Source organism: Rousettus aegyptiacus, unplaced genomic scaffold, assembly GCF_014176215.1.
Source record: "Rousettus aegyptiacus isolate mRouAeg1 unplaced genomic scaffold, mRouAeg1.p scaffold_m13_p_6, whole genome shotgun sequence".
Taxonomy (NCBI): domain Eukaryota; kingdom Metazoa; phylum Chordata; class Mammalia; order Chiroptera; family Pteropodidae; genus Rousettus; species Rousettus aegyptiacus.
In genome coordinates, this window is record NW_023416309.1 from 18,916,229 (window position 1) to 18,931,296 (window position 15,068).

Sequence of the window (15,068 nt, forward strand, 5' to 3'; positions counted from 1 at the left end):
AACACTCCAATTAAAGGATAGAGAATGTAGAGCTGATAAAATAAAGCGTGCTCTTACTATATTCCACTTCAAATATACAAACACAGGTAGATTGAATGTAAGCAAATGGAAAGTAGTAAACCATAAAATATTTAAACATAAGAAGAATTGAGGAGATGTTTTAGTATTAATAAAGTGGGCTCTCAGACAAAGCATACCACCAGAGATAAAGAGAAGTGTTTCATAATGATGAAAGTTTGATTTATCAGAAAGGCATAACAATTATAAAAATATGTGTTTAATCATCTCAAATACATGAAATGAAATTGGGAGAACTTAAGGGGAACATGGGAAATTTCATAATTATAGTAGTAAATTTTCATACCACTATTTCAGCAATTAATAGAACATTTAGACAAAAATCAATAAAAGATCTGAGCTATCAACAACCTTTACCTAATAAATATCATAGAATACTATATACAACTGCAGGATACATATTCTTTACACATATACATGGTGCATTCACCAAATTGATCATATGTCAGACAATAAATAGATCTCAAATTAAAAAAATGCAAATTAAATTCTTCTAACACACCATTAGAAATCAATGACAATAAGATATCAAGAAAAAAATTAAATATCTAAAAATTAAATCATATACTTTGAAATAATTCATGGGTCAAAACAATTACAAAATAATCAGAAAACATTTTGAACTAAATAATAGTAAAAGTATAGCACATTACAATTCATGCAATTCAGCTAAATCATATTTAGAGGGGAACTTATATGTTTAAATACTTTTATTAGAAAAAGAAAACTAAAATCAAAAGTAATAACCTAAGATTCTGCCTTAACGAAGAGAAAGTAAATAAGAGGTAAGTAGATAAAAGAAAGTAATTAAGATAAAAGTGGAAATCCATGAAACAGAAAACAAGATAAAGAAAGCTAACAGCTCATTATTTGAAGCTGTTTAATAGAAACAAAATTAATAAACCTCTAGTTAGCCTAATATAGGAAAAAAGAGGGAACACTGATAATCAATATTAGGAATAAAAGAAGAGTTATTACTAAAGATCTTACAGACACAGATGGTTTCACTGGTAAATTGTATTAAACACTCAAGGAAGAAATAATACAAATCATATACAAATTTATTTTTTAAAAAAATGGAGAAGAAGGGATTACTGCTCAAGTGAGGTCAGCATAATCCTAATACCAAAATATTTCAAAAAAGTTATAAAAACAAGTCTGACATTGGTGAGGATGTGGAATATCAAGAACACTCATATACTACTGGGAGTTTAAATTGGTAACAACACTTTGGTGACATGTTTAGCATTATCTTCCAAAGTGTGAAGTACATTCTATTATCCAGCAATTCCATCCCCAGCAAATGGCTAGCCTCCTCATAAATTTTTCTCTTCCCTTTTGTACTATGAAGTTTATTAACCTATAGAATCCCTTCTCATCTAATATAGGTAGGAGATCTTTACTGAAGATTTCATGTTGAATGATTTCCAAAGCTTAAAAAGATCCTATCTCAGGGGCATGGGAAATGATAACTAATCCTAAATAGCCAATTTTGAGTTGCTGAGACTGCAAATGTCACTTTTGGACATTTTCTATTTCAATAATTTTGTAAGTATGTAACTCAAAAATCAATCCAGAAGAGCACTTTAATACATATAAATTGGGATTGATTTTGTAGAAAATATAAGAAATCTCTTATTTTTAGTACCATATTCTAGGTTCAAACTAATAAATCTCTTGAATACTCCCTGTATTAAACTTTTGTGACAATGTCATATGAGTGAATGAGCTGTCATCTTAGGAAAAATAAAATCAATGCTCAGTTCCTATCTGTGGGATAATTTTGTTTGATGTTGTTTTTATCTAAAGTCTACAATCTAGTAAACACAAAGCTATCAGAAGAAAGTTTAGTAAAATATCTCAAGCTACATTTTTAAATAATATTAAGAACTTTCTTACATTTTATGTAAAGAAAGAATATAATAAAAAGTACAGCTTGTACTTTTTATTATTTTAAATATGTCTAGGATGGAATAAATCAACAGTGTTCTATTGCCCTTCCACTGGTTTGGGAAAAGATTTATGTAACAAGACAGTATCTTCTAGATAGAAAGCATAAAAGATGAGGACTGTTGTTCCTATAATTAATCATAGTATGATGTAGACCTCTTGCATTGTAACTTAGCAAAATGCATCTAGATATAAATCTTAAATATTGCAAAAAATATTAGAGACGATGGCTGGGATATTTTCTTCTTTTAAGCCTTTATATAGCAACATAAGACAAAATTTATATATTTTTGTCTTGCTATATATATGTGTATATATATGAATATGTGTATATATATATATATATATATGAATGTATAACTTTAAGATCATCATAGCCAACACCCAAATTGATAAGGAGAATATTGCCATGACTTGCACATCCCTATAGCCTTTTATTTTTTATAATTTTACCATATAAATATGTATTTCTGAACACTATAGTTCTACCTGTTTCTTAAATTTATGAAAAAAAATTTTATGCCTGACTTCTTTTAGTAAGTTGAGATTTGGACAGGGAATAACAACAAAGAAGAGGAACAGGTTAGCATCTGCCATAAATATTGCATGTAGATTTAATTGTTATACTTTAATTTTTTAAAAAGTGGGTATAGAAAAGACCCAGGTAAATTAAAGAAAATAATCAGAAGAACAATTTATTTTAAAATATAAAGACTGCGAGGGAATAATTTCTAATTTCATTTAATTTTGAAAGGTATTTAAAAAATGAATACAGGGTTATTATAGACCAGTACTTGGATCCAGCTCTTTGTCAATCAACTCCCACCTGGATCCAAATCTGGCTCTTTCAAATTCCAGATAACCTTATATTTGTCTCAGTATTGTGCTTTTACAAATTGTTTTCAAGGAAAACAAAACTGAAGATATTGATACTCATACTCTCCTAAGTAGTTTATGTGAGAAATGGTTTAACTTCTGCAGTTTAAAACATCTATGCTAATGGCTTTCAATTTGGATCTTATTTCCAAACCATTTTCATTTTTTTCTGTTCAAAGTAGCATGTGGCATGTCTTTCCCACTTAGTAGTCAAGTAGTCCTTTCTTGTATTGTGTCTTAGTTTCTGTGATCTCGAAGATGACAATTTAACTTTCTGGGCTGTCATATCCTCTAAGCTAGAAACTATCAAAGGGACTTTCATACACAACAAATTACCTGTATGTTGAGTGAAACCATTACAAATATACCAGCCACTCAGGCATTTTGTTGTGATGCTATTATTCGCAAAGACAAAAATTTAATTTTATTTACACAGGTATCTCATTTTGAGCTTTCTATGTAAATGTCTTGTCATCCCAAACAGATCATGTTTTCTAATTCAGGAATCATGGCTTGTGTTTGTATCTCTTGTGTTTAAAACAGTAGGGATTTAATGTCTATTTTTGTTTTTGGTATTTGTGATGATACTCGTTGTTTGGGGTGATTGTTTTGTTTTGTTTTTGGTGATAACAACATATACAAATAAAAAAGAATAGCTTTCTAAGATAGGAAGAAAATAGGCTAATTCATTTTTTGAATTAATAAGTAAAGGAAACATTTATTAAACATCAACCAGGAATTGTTGTAGGTATTTTAGGTAAGTAATTTTAATCTTTTAGATTAGCACTTTTAAATAGTTAATGTGTTCTAATGTGAATAACCTGGGTATCTTGTTAAAATGCAGATTCTGATTAAATAGTTCTGAATGGAACCTGAGATGATGCATATCTATCAATCTCACAGATGATGTTAATGGTACAAGTCAGTCTATGACACTTTAAGCCACATGATTTTGCACAACTCTATGAGGTTGGTAGATTTAGTGAGCAAACACATAAAACACATAAAACTGGGGAATAATAAAATAATAGACTAAGGGGGAAAAACACAATAATGAAAATAGCTTAAACTTGAAAAATGAATTGCATTAACTATCTCTAAAAACGCTGCTTTCCTACTCAGTTAAATACTAGCTATAATGAATTTTGTTTACATTGAGACAGTACTATGACAGAAAACATTTATCTTTTCTTTAAATCTGCAACAGCTACTGTTAACAGGATGCTTAACATCAGCAGTTTTCTTCATGCTTTCAATGGTTAGTCTATCCAGTGCCATATGCCAGTGACATTTTGATAATTATTTTAAAAGGTTCATCAGTAAAGTCTCAGATGCCTGCTTTAGTAGAGTCATGTATCTGTTCTCGATGCACTCAGGCTGAGCTGTCAGAAAAGCAGCCACTTTCCTTTTGGTTATGTTACTTGTAACACATTCTTAAATTTGCCACCGGAAGGTCTGCTCAAGCTCAAAGTTGACAGGTCCAAAGTCACTAAATATACCAGCTCCAAAACATAGCCGATATTAAGCTCTTGAGACATATCTTTCTCCGAAATAGCAAGTCTGCCTATGCTAATTCCATAGAGGCCAATTACCCTAACATTTCTAAGGCCACTACCCTGAAAGTACAAGAATTGGGGCTTCTGCTGACATTTATGACAAAGATATTTCTTTGATCACTGAACTGAAGGCTGCCTTAGTATGCTCTTTTATACAGAGTATACATGGAAAGGAAAAGGAAAAAAACAAAAATGTAATACTAAAGGGTAGCCAGTAAGGAATTGACTATCTTGAGGCAATGGGACCGTGGGTGTGTTCCTTCCCATAAGAAATGGTCTATAAGAAAGAGTGTGTTATCTAAGTTAAGAAAATATCAATGATTGAGAATGTGAGGTGTGTGACTTTGTGATATACTCTGGAATGACATATCTTTTACCATTTCAATACAGTGAAGACTCTTAGATAGAGACTCAGGAACACAGCGTTCCTTTTTGTTTTTCTGCTTTGAGAATAGTAACACTTTTTGCTTATTTTAATAACATCATAGAAAAGACCTCATTCTTAAATCATTATGAAAAGGGAAATGAATGGGGCCACAAAAGTTTGCCTAGAGTTTCCTCACACAGGTAAATTAAGGAAAGTCTTAATTTCAATGAGGATTTTCCAAAGTTAATGAAAAAAAATGATTGTGTGGACTGGGCTGTGTGTTATCACCAATCTTGCCTTTGTATTCAAGAACATCGAACCCTGAATATAAGTGAAATCTATGCCCTCTGACACAAAGATGTGGTCTGGTCTTTGTGACTGTGGTCCCAATCCTAGTCTCTCTTACTATTGTTGATCCTTAGTTTCTATGATTTAACTTAATGACTAGAATTTATACAGGAGGTGATATGTTTTTATAACCATTTGTCAAACTGAAGAAACCACTCAAGTTATTTGAAAAGTAAAAACGGTTTCTATAAGAGAAAAAAAGATCTAGCACATACAATTAAAGGAGCCACCCATATTATAAATTTCATTTGTCTTTTTTTTCAATAAAAATTATGTTCCACAGAAAATGCTTTGATTCTAATTTAATCTTCAGCTTTTGCAACTTATCATTTTATTCACTCAAACCATATCTTCTATATTCATTATTTCCATGACTGGAATCGCCATTAATTGAGCAACTCACATTAGAAACATGGGAACAATCCTTGATTCCTTCTTAATTCTCATTCTACATGTTCAACTGGTCATGATTCTGTGAATTCTTCATGTTAATTATCCCTCGGATCTGGCTTTTACTGCAGCTTTAGCCTCAGCTGAATATGAAGAAATGTAGACCTCTCCCTATCATCCCTCACCACAAAGGCTGAAAATAAGACTAGAGAAATGAAGGAAGTACAGTGTCTCTTGCATTAGAATTCTCTGTCATCATGGGACTTATGCTTGGCTTGCATTGTGGAGGGCATCCAGTTCTTCCTAATCCACTATATAAAATGACATTAGCTTTTCAAATAGACTCTACCAGCTGCTAAAAGCCATTGTAGATTTGTCACCTATATTTCCCCAGAGAGGATTTTATCCTGTTCATAGCTTTGTGTCCTACTACTCAGTCTAATTTACATAGTTCAACTCCCAGGAAGCAGTGGTACTTTATTCCTAAGTTCTATACATAGCCCAGTGTATTCAAGTCTGTAATTAAAAACCATAGCCTTATTTATCTTTTACTATGCATGTTATGTCTCAAGCCAGCTGAGCACAAAATAATAGCACTTTAAAATTAAGAATTCCAGGTCAGTATTTGACAAAGAGAGGTTATTTTTCAGTGTATAGCATCATTATATCTTCCTAGGGTAATATCTGTCAACTAACTCATTTGTAACTGAGTGTTCGTATTGCTCATTTTCTTTAAGAAGCATACTCACAAAGCGAGTTCTCCTGAATGTAGGCCATTGCTTCTTCAATATGTAATTATTACAATAAGTAGTTCATCGCTGTGGTATTTTGTACACACCAGTGAAGTGAATGTGCTTCAGTAGTTAAGGATTCCAGATCGTAGAGAATAAAATAAATATCCAAAACATTCAAAATATATTGTGACCAACAAGTAATCTTCTTTAATGTAGTAGCAGCAAATTTTAAATGATAGTGTTAAAAATATTTGATGGGGAAACATGAGTTTTTTTTTTTTTTTTCATTTCTGGAATGAAAATGCCATTCTCTTCATACCCTGACTCTCAATAACTTAAAAGTATCTGAAAACTTAATTCCTGTAGTTTGTATAGTTCACTTATGTTTTCAAATCACTCACATGCATTTTACCCTTCAGTCCAAAATAATTCTATTTGAGTGCCCAAACTATAGACAAAACTTCTAATTTGAGAAAGACAGCATTACTTCATTCTCAATGAATTTTATTTTTCTCTATTCATCTATCTATGGATATAGATATATAAACATATATACTTAAGTATGTAAATTTATATATACATATATCTGTAAAGATAGAAAGATGATTTTTATAAAATATTAGCTGAGATAAATTTAATAATATTCATTATACTGGTAGCATCTATTTTTCCTTTATTTTTACATTTTCATCTATAGAATAGTAATAAAAGGCTGTACTTTTGTTGTCTCGGGGCAATGCATATAGACTATAGAACTCTCTCTTATTTATCCTAAATGTGTGGTAAAATTGCTGCAATATTTCTAAACGGACTTTCCAGCTTGAATTTGTCCTTATTTTCCTGTTCTTAACACTAGCTGACAAAGTTATGTAATCAAAATTTGAAGAACTAGCAAAATGGCAAAACTTTGTGAGTATGGTAATTCAATAGGGGCAATGCTATTTTAATGGTTAACATTTCTGTAACTCTAATATCTCTAGGATTAAGCATCAGATGCATACATAGGAAAAATCTGTTCATCCAGTCCATTGGCAGATGTTCCTCAGCTTGAAATAGCTTTTGAAATATTTTAATATGAGGCTTTGATCAATACTTTCTCTGTTGAATACAAACCTTATTAGTGTCCCTGTTTTTTTCTGTGACTTCAATGTTTAGTTATAAATAAAACAATATGGACATATTTTCATCATCTAGGGTACTAGTATAAGAGTTCCTTGTAGGGAACTCTTCACTTGAGAAGAGGCTTTAATAAATATGTAGACCTGCCAAGTAGAAGGAACCTTAGACTGGAGCCTTGGCTATATGGGAAGGGGATTCTACTTGACACTTTCACACACCTGAGGCAATAACATTAAAACATCAAAATTTCTGCTTATTGGTAGAATGGGAGGAATAGATTATACATTTTCAAATGAACTCAATGTTCATTCTAATGAACATCTCATTACATAGTGAGGGACATTATTTTATGTAAGTATATAATTAAGGAACTTGACCTAGGTTTGGTACAGCATTCCTGAGGAAGTGATGCTTGATATGAGCACTGTTAGATGAGTCTGAGTGACCTAGAAGAGGTAGACCTATGCAGAAGAAACAGCATAGATGAAAGCTCCTAAGCAAGGAAGAAGTGCAGAAAGTTAGGGGGACTAATGGTAAATGATGCTAGAGAGATCAACAGGTGTCAAATATTTCAGGGCTTTAGGCCAAGTTAAGAATTTTTGCATTTATCCTAAAATAAAAAGGGAGCTACCTCAGTTGTTCCATTGAGAGATAATAGTAATATGGAGTAGGGTTGGGGCAGTGGATGTAGTATCCCAGAAGTCAGAGAAATGGGTAAACAACATGAAAGACATTTCTCTTCTGGGAAAGAGATAGAGAGAAAGAGTGAGAACAAAAGTAATGAGAAGGGAATGAGAAACTCATCCTTGACTATTTCAATCCAATTTATATCCTATAACCTGTATCTTCTTAACACATCTCAGAAGCCCAGGGATAATATTGCTTATATGATTTGAATTTTACATACTTGTTAGTCTATATTGAGTATTTGTTTATGACATTTCTTAACACACTTAAAGTAAAATATTTTTTGTCCTGTCTAATATTTTCCATCTTACATAAATAGTAGGTACACAGTAAATATTTTTAACAATTAAAAAAGTTATATCTCCTAGTGTTATATAAGCTCTTTTCTGCTCATGGTTTTAAATAAAGCCAAGTTTAATGTTTAGAAATTCCAAATAAATGGACAAGCTGTCTAATCTCAAACATTCATATATTGCAAATATGTTTTTTTTTTACCTTTGCTAACCTCTTATTTAAAAAAATGTATTGCTAATCAATAAATATCTTGCATTTTGCCTTTATGTTTATATGGAATTGGGTAGTGCATTAGAAGTAGCTTTATAGATTTTTATGACATAAAATTTTTATTTTTAATAAAGGATATTCATTAATTTGGCAAAGATATCAAATTCATTTTTAACTAATCTACTTGACCCCAAGTTATTTGGAAGAGAGTAGATATTTCTTCTACTCCAAATTCTAAATTTATTAAGTCCCTGAGTGGCAGGCAGATTACAATGGTTACAAAAATCTCTGTTTTTTTATTATTGGAAATTAAAGTATGTTTTATTATCTTAAATTGTAATATACATTATTGGTTTCAGAATTTTTTCTTTTTTAAAGCATACTTTCCCTTATTTCAGTTTTATGTTACAGGTAAATCATAACAATACAGTATTTCTACAGATTCAGTTTTCTTTACGTTCATATTTAACCAAAAAACATTTTTATTAGTAGCCTATCAAAATGATTATTGAGCCTATCAAAATTGTAAATTCTGTGTATGTGTATATTTGTGTATATAGTGTTTAAATTCTCTAAATATTCCTTGAATTTTTTCCCCAAACTATCTGCATGAAAGCAAATATTCATAAACTGTCCAACTCTGTCCTGGGTTAGTATTAATTGTTTTATTCAGCTAATCTAATTAAATTCTGCCAACTACCTTTGAAATAAGCATTTTTATAACCATTACAGAGAAGAAAATTGAGGCTTAGAGAATAAGCAATATGTCTAAAATCACACGAAACTAATATTAATAAAGCTGGATTAAAATGTGACCCCAAATTCTATTTTCACTTTTCTACAAAACCTACTTATTGGCAATTTTGTTATATTTTGCCAAACGATTCATTCAATGTTCTTTTCCTTGCTCGTTTATTTATTTGATAGGTTGTCCTATCTTAATAATTAGTATAGGAAATAGGAAAATTGTTTGATTTTCATCTGAAATGATTACCTTTTACAAACCTTTTAGGAAGAACTATTTTCCTATGTATTTCATTTTTCATAACTTAAATAATCCTAGGTTGAATTTTTCTTCTTTTCTAGCAGTGTACATGAAGATATATGAAAGCTCATACTAGAATGTGTAAAAGAAATATATATATATATCTTTCAACAGCACATACTCCCAGAAATCAGCTTTGCCCCTTCCTATTTTAAAAATTAGCTTAACCTCTAGAGTAGGTTATTTCAGTTTCTTATATGTGTATCCAAAGGCAAGTTAAAGCCTCATGAGACGTTTTAGTGTGAGTAATCCCATCATGCAGGGATCATTCCCTTCCTGGAGTAAGGAGATTACAACCTTTGAGGCTAAAGTCAAATGCAGTCTAATTGTCTATAAAACTGTGGGAGTCCATGACAGATTATGTCTCCTCAACACCTGCTCCTCCTTCCCAGTCCTGAATGCCTTTATCATTTAACATAACGATGTGAGTATGCAAAGTCAGGATGACAAATATTATGTGGCTTAATTTTAAAAAGGATAATTTTCTACAAATGAAGTATAATATGAGAGAAGACAAAAAAAGAAAAGTTTATCAAAACTAAGGAAATATGGAAAAACCAACATAAAAAGCGAAAAACATTTAGTAGTAGAACATCTAAGCAACCAAGAAAAGAATGCACGGAATTGGAACATAGAATTTGATGTCATTACCATGGCTGCTACAATTTCAAAATTATTACTGAGTGACCAACTTAAGTGGATGTCATATAAATTCTCCTCACATACTAGCTTAGATGCATTTGAGTTATCATATATCTAGTAATTTTAATTTTCTCTACATGCCATGACACTGAGGTAATCAGACCTATAGGTACTTACACATAACTCATCTTTTTATTCCGCAAAGTGCTTTTGTTATATTAACTAAGAATTTTTTAAGATTATTTGTATCAATGCCAGTATTGAAATATCTCTGAGGAAAAATTAAATTCCATGGATTTTTTTCATTTCTTAAGTAACTGTTTTCAGAAATCTTTCAAGAGAAGTATATATATCACATGATAACATTAAATCTATATGTTTTCTTACAGCTAGTGAAGTTGAACGAACATCTTTTTATATATCTATTGGCCATATGTATGTCTTCTTGGGAAGTGTCTGTTCGGATTCTCTATTCATTTTTAATTGGATTGTTTGTTTTTTGTTATTGTTGAGTTGTATGAGTTCTTTATATATTTTGGATATTAGCCCCTTATCAGAGATGTCGATTGCAAATATCTTTCCTCATTCGGTTGGTTGCCTTTTTGTTTTGTTATGCTTTCTTTTGTTATGCAGAAGCTTTTTAGTTTGGTATAGATGACAGTATGGTGAATACCAAGAGAGGAAGGGGGGTTGGGAGGGGGAGTTGAAGGGCAAAGGAGGTCAAATATATGGTGAAAAAAAGAGACTAAACTTTGGGTGATGAGCACACAATACAACATACAGATGATATATTATAGAATTATACACTTGAAACTTACATAATCTTAACTAATGTCACACCAATAAATTTAATAACAATTTTAAAAATCTGTATGGTCAAATCTGAAGGAACTCGAGAGATTAGCTAAGTCAAACATTGCCCCTACCCCACCTCTACTCTAGGGCACACATACCTGAAATGAGTTTTGGGGGAGTTAATATGACTCTTCTGTGGCCATAAAATTAGTTTGAAGCAAAGTAAAATTCAAACTTAGCCCCTTGGCTTCCAATCTAGAGTTCCTTCTACAATTTTGCACAAATTATTCAATCTCTTTGTGCCTTCATTTTCTCACCAGTAAAATGAGAATAGGGCCATCCTCATTGGATTAAACATTAATGCAAATTGAGTACTTAGTAACCATGCCTGAATATTGTGAGTTCTTAATAATGTTAGTCTTATGATTACTACACTACTTTGCTATTAGCAACAAAATTTTAGAAATAATTTGGAAGTTAAAAAAAAAATTGATACACTAAAAGATAGGGGATGGGGAGGGAAGGATGAACTTTTCTCCACAAAGGATTAAATGTTGTTACATTTTTTAAAAGTCTTTATGATAGTGCTTTTTTCTCTAAGGAAACAAAATCAACACCTTGTTATCAAGACAGAGTTCAGATGAAATATAGCAGTGGAATCTGTGTTCTTTTTATCATTTCAGACAATAAGTAGCTTTTTACAAAAATACATGGTTTGGCTGTGGCATATCAGGCTGTGTGGGGCTTAAAGTTTATACAGTTTAGAGGACTTTTTTTTTTTTTTTAAGAGAAAGTGAGTATTTATTTAGAATGCAAAAATAAATAACTAGTTACTAATTTTAAAATGTTGACAAATACAAAGTATTACAAAATATAGACAAATGATCCATTTGTAGTATTATCTGCCAGACATATATCCATGAGAACTTTTTCTTTCTTTGCTTTTCTTCTCTTTCTTATCCTTTTACTCTTTCTTCTTACTTCCTTTTATTCTTCTTTTCTTCTTTACTTTTTTTTTGTAGCACACTATTGATCACGTCTTCAATAACAACAACTTATTTTGTAATATCACTTCCTATAAAGAAACTAGGAAGATGATTCAGTCTCTGTTTCACATAGTCTGTGTAGGAAGGTTTGAGGAAAAAGTGAGCACACAATTAGGAGAGATACAAGTTCTATCACAATATCATGTCAGCACCACTAGTATGAAGGTAGCAAAAGGCATATATGGAAGTGACTGTAAACCTTTCAAAATTAGCCAGATAAACTAAGTTGAATGTATACACAACTCAGCTTCCCTTAGTTGGATCCCAAAATATGTATGGCAAATTTACTTGAACAAATGACCGACCATATGAACACATTTCTTGGACCATTTGGGATTTTATATGGTCCCTGTATAAGTGAGGGGCACTGAAATATGAACTTTTTATGCCTGGAGGGAAACAAAGAAAACCTTGAGACAGTCTGAAAATCTTAAAGATTCTGACAGATGTATGAAAGTTTCCCACAACAAATGAGAACAAGATATAATAAAAAATACTCTATGTAATTTAATATCAAAAAATGGAGGGAACATAGCTGATGGCATGCTGAGGCTTTGGCCACATGTTGACAAAGACAAAGTATTACAAAATATTATCTGGCTAATTTTGAGCACACAGTAGGAAGGGTAGGAAGCCTAAAGAAGGTAGAATGGGGCCTGATGAGACTAAGCTGACTTTTTCCAAGAGTCCCAGATAACCCCATGCACAAAGTCTAACAGGAGATGGTTTAAAGAGGCCTCTGTGAGGAAAGAGAAATGAAGTTCAGTCAGGAGGAAAATAAGCATCAAGCAGAGCCTTTATCAGTGAACACAAGCAGGAAATGTCGTTGAAATGACAAAAGCCATATAGAAAAATAAAGGAGCTGACAAGAAGCCTCAGCAGGTCCCTGGGGCTCCCTGTTCTTCTTCTATAACCCTGCTCAACTTTGTTATGTTCTTGTTCTTACATGGTCTTAACTCTACCAGCCCCCTCTCATTCCGATTTTACTAGCTAGCTTCTCTCTACTTATATTTTCAGCTTTCATTTCCATTGCTAATTGTTTCTCTATAAGTTCTAGTTGAAAATTTTAGGAGAAATTTGGACAGCTCCACCTTTTACATCATGCTCATGATGTAACCAATCTTTGGCCAACCCACAGATTGTCTATCCTTTAGTGGGGTGCCAGCCTATGGCCTAAACGGTGTTGAAAAGAGAGAAAATGATACCAAACTTAGCTCCCTGTGGGTATCTTCTCAGGGTGGACTATGAGTAGAATACTGTAGTTTATGGACTCTTATGAATATAGCAGTAACTATGATAAACATGCTTAGTAGACCAGGAAGCAAAGATGAATAAGACAAAGATCCTCCTATGAAGAGGTTCATATGAAACAGATATGTATAAACAATCATGCAGTGGGATAACTAGTATATAGTTATGAGGACAAAGTACTTTTAAACATAGAAGATAATTCAGTTTCCTGGTTATAGAGCATAGGACAGTTTTCACAGTATGCAGTAACATTTCAACAGGTTTGTTAGAGATAAGAAGTGTTTCCTTGGATGAACCAGAGCCAGGAAAGGACTGGAGCAAGGGCATTAAGGCAGATTCAGTTGTGAAAGCAAAGTCAATATACATGACATGATCAGGAAATGGAGCTGAAGATAGTATGGCTGGAACATAGGATAAAAATGAGGGAGGTTATACGGCAGAGTAAATTGTAGGTAAGAGCTGACTTGTGGATGTTTTTAGTCTGTGAATTAGTGAAAATAAATTTTGATTTTACTTTAGTCAACTGAGATTCTATCAAAAGTTGTCAACAAAGGATGGACACTACTTCTTCATTTGAAAAAGAAATGTTCTGTGGTAAGAAGAATGACTTGGAGTTGATAAGGACTGGAAATAGGTAACTATTTAGAAGGCTATTAACATAGTCCTGTTAAGATATAATAAGGTCTTGAAGTTCAAAAGTATGATGACTGATTTGGTGATTCACAAGGTCAAGGATGATTCACATATGTTAATATCTCAATTATAATCTAAAGAAAAATGCCTCAGAAAGCAACATTTTAGTTATGTTTAGTTAGCATGAAGAGGATTTAAGAATGGTCTTATTTTTATTTATTTTTTCCTCTAGATGTATAGCTAAAGGCTAAGAGTGTGACATTGGGATGAAGATTTTTTTCTGCCTAAAAGAGAGCTATCATATCTTCTGAATTTTGTCTGCTTTTAGATTTAAGCTTAATATCAGGAGAGTCAAGTAGGATAAAGTTTTCTCATAGTGTGCAGTGTTGACTCAGATAAATTGGATCAGCAGCAGAACTGAAAATGTTCTTTACAAATGTAGCTTGTCTTATATTCATGATTCCATATTCCCACTGAGGGCTCTGCACCAATACTCTTTTAAAAGTATACCTCTCTGTGAAGTCATAATTTCAGCACAACCACATGTGTACACAGTTGTCCAATTGCAGGAACAATGAAACACCAGAGACCAGAGCCTTGCAATATACACAAACATACATTGTAAGTTAATAGGTTAATAAAACTCTAAAACTGAAGTCAACAAATACTGTACAGTAGTTATTTCTAAAAGTAATGTGTGTGTTTTCTGAAAATTTAATGTGTTTTTCTTTCATAAAAAAGAAATAAAGAAGAGAATATCAACATATTTTCAAGCCACAAATTTTCCCCTCCTCTACCTTTAATAATTTGTTGGAAGTCATTTAAGTAAGGTGTAGCCTCTAGGCTACTTAGTAGGAAAAGGTTCTTTTTATTGTTTCCATGTTATGTTGGTGAATTCTGAGTCCTGTGTCCAACATTCTGTTATACTAGTGACTCCTGTTTTCCAAATTCGAAAGCCATTTTTAATTCTCCTACATTTGACCTTTAGAAAAATTTTTTTCTCATCTTGACTCTTAATACCTTAGTTTTCTACCTCCTTGATGATTT

The 15,068-nt window shown here is 32.0% G+C and overlaps 1 protein-coding gene across 3 annotated transcripts in view; it reads left to right on the top strand.

Annotated features, from left to right (window-relative positions):
- Positions 1–15,068, top strand: part of CTNNA3 (catenin alpha 3) — a 1,366,626-nt gene that overhangs the window by 896,697 nt on the left and 454,861 nt on the right. The gene's annotated exons all lie outside the window — the stretch shown is intronic.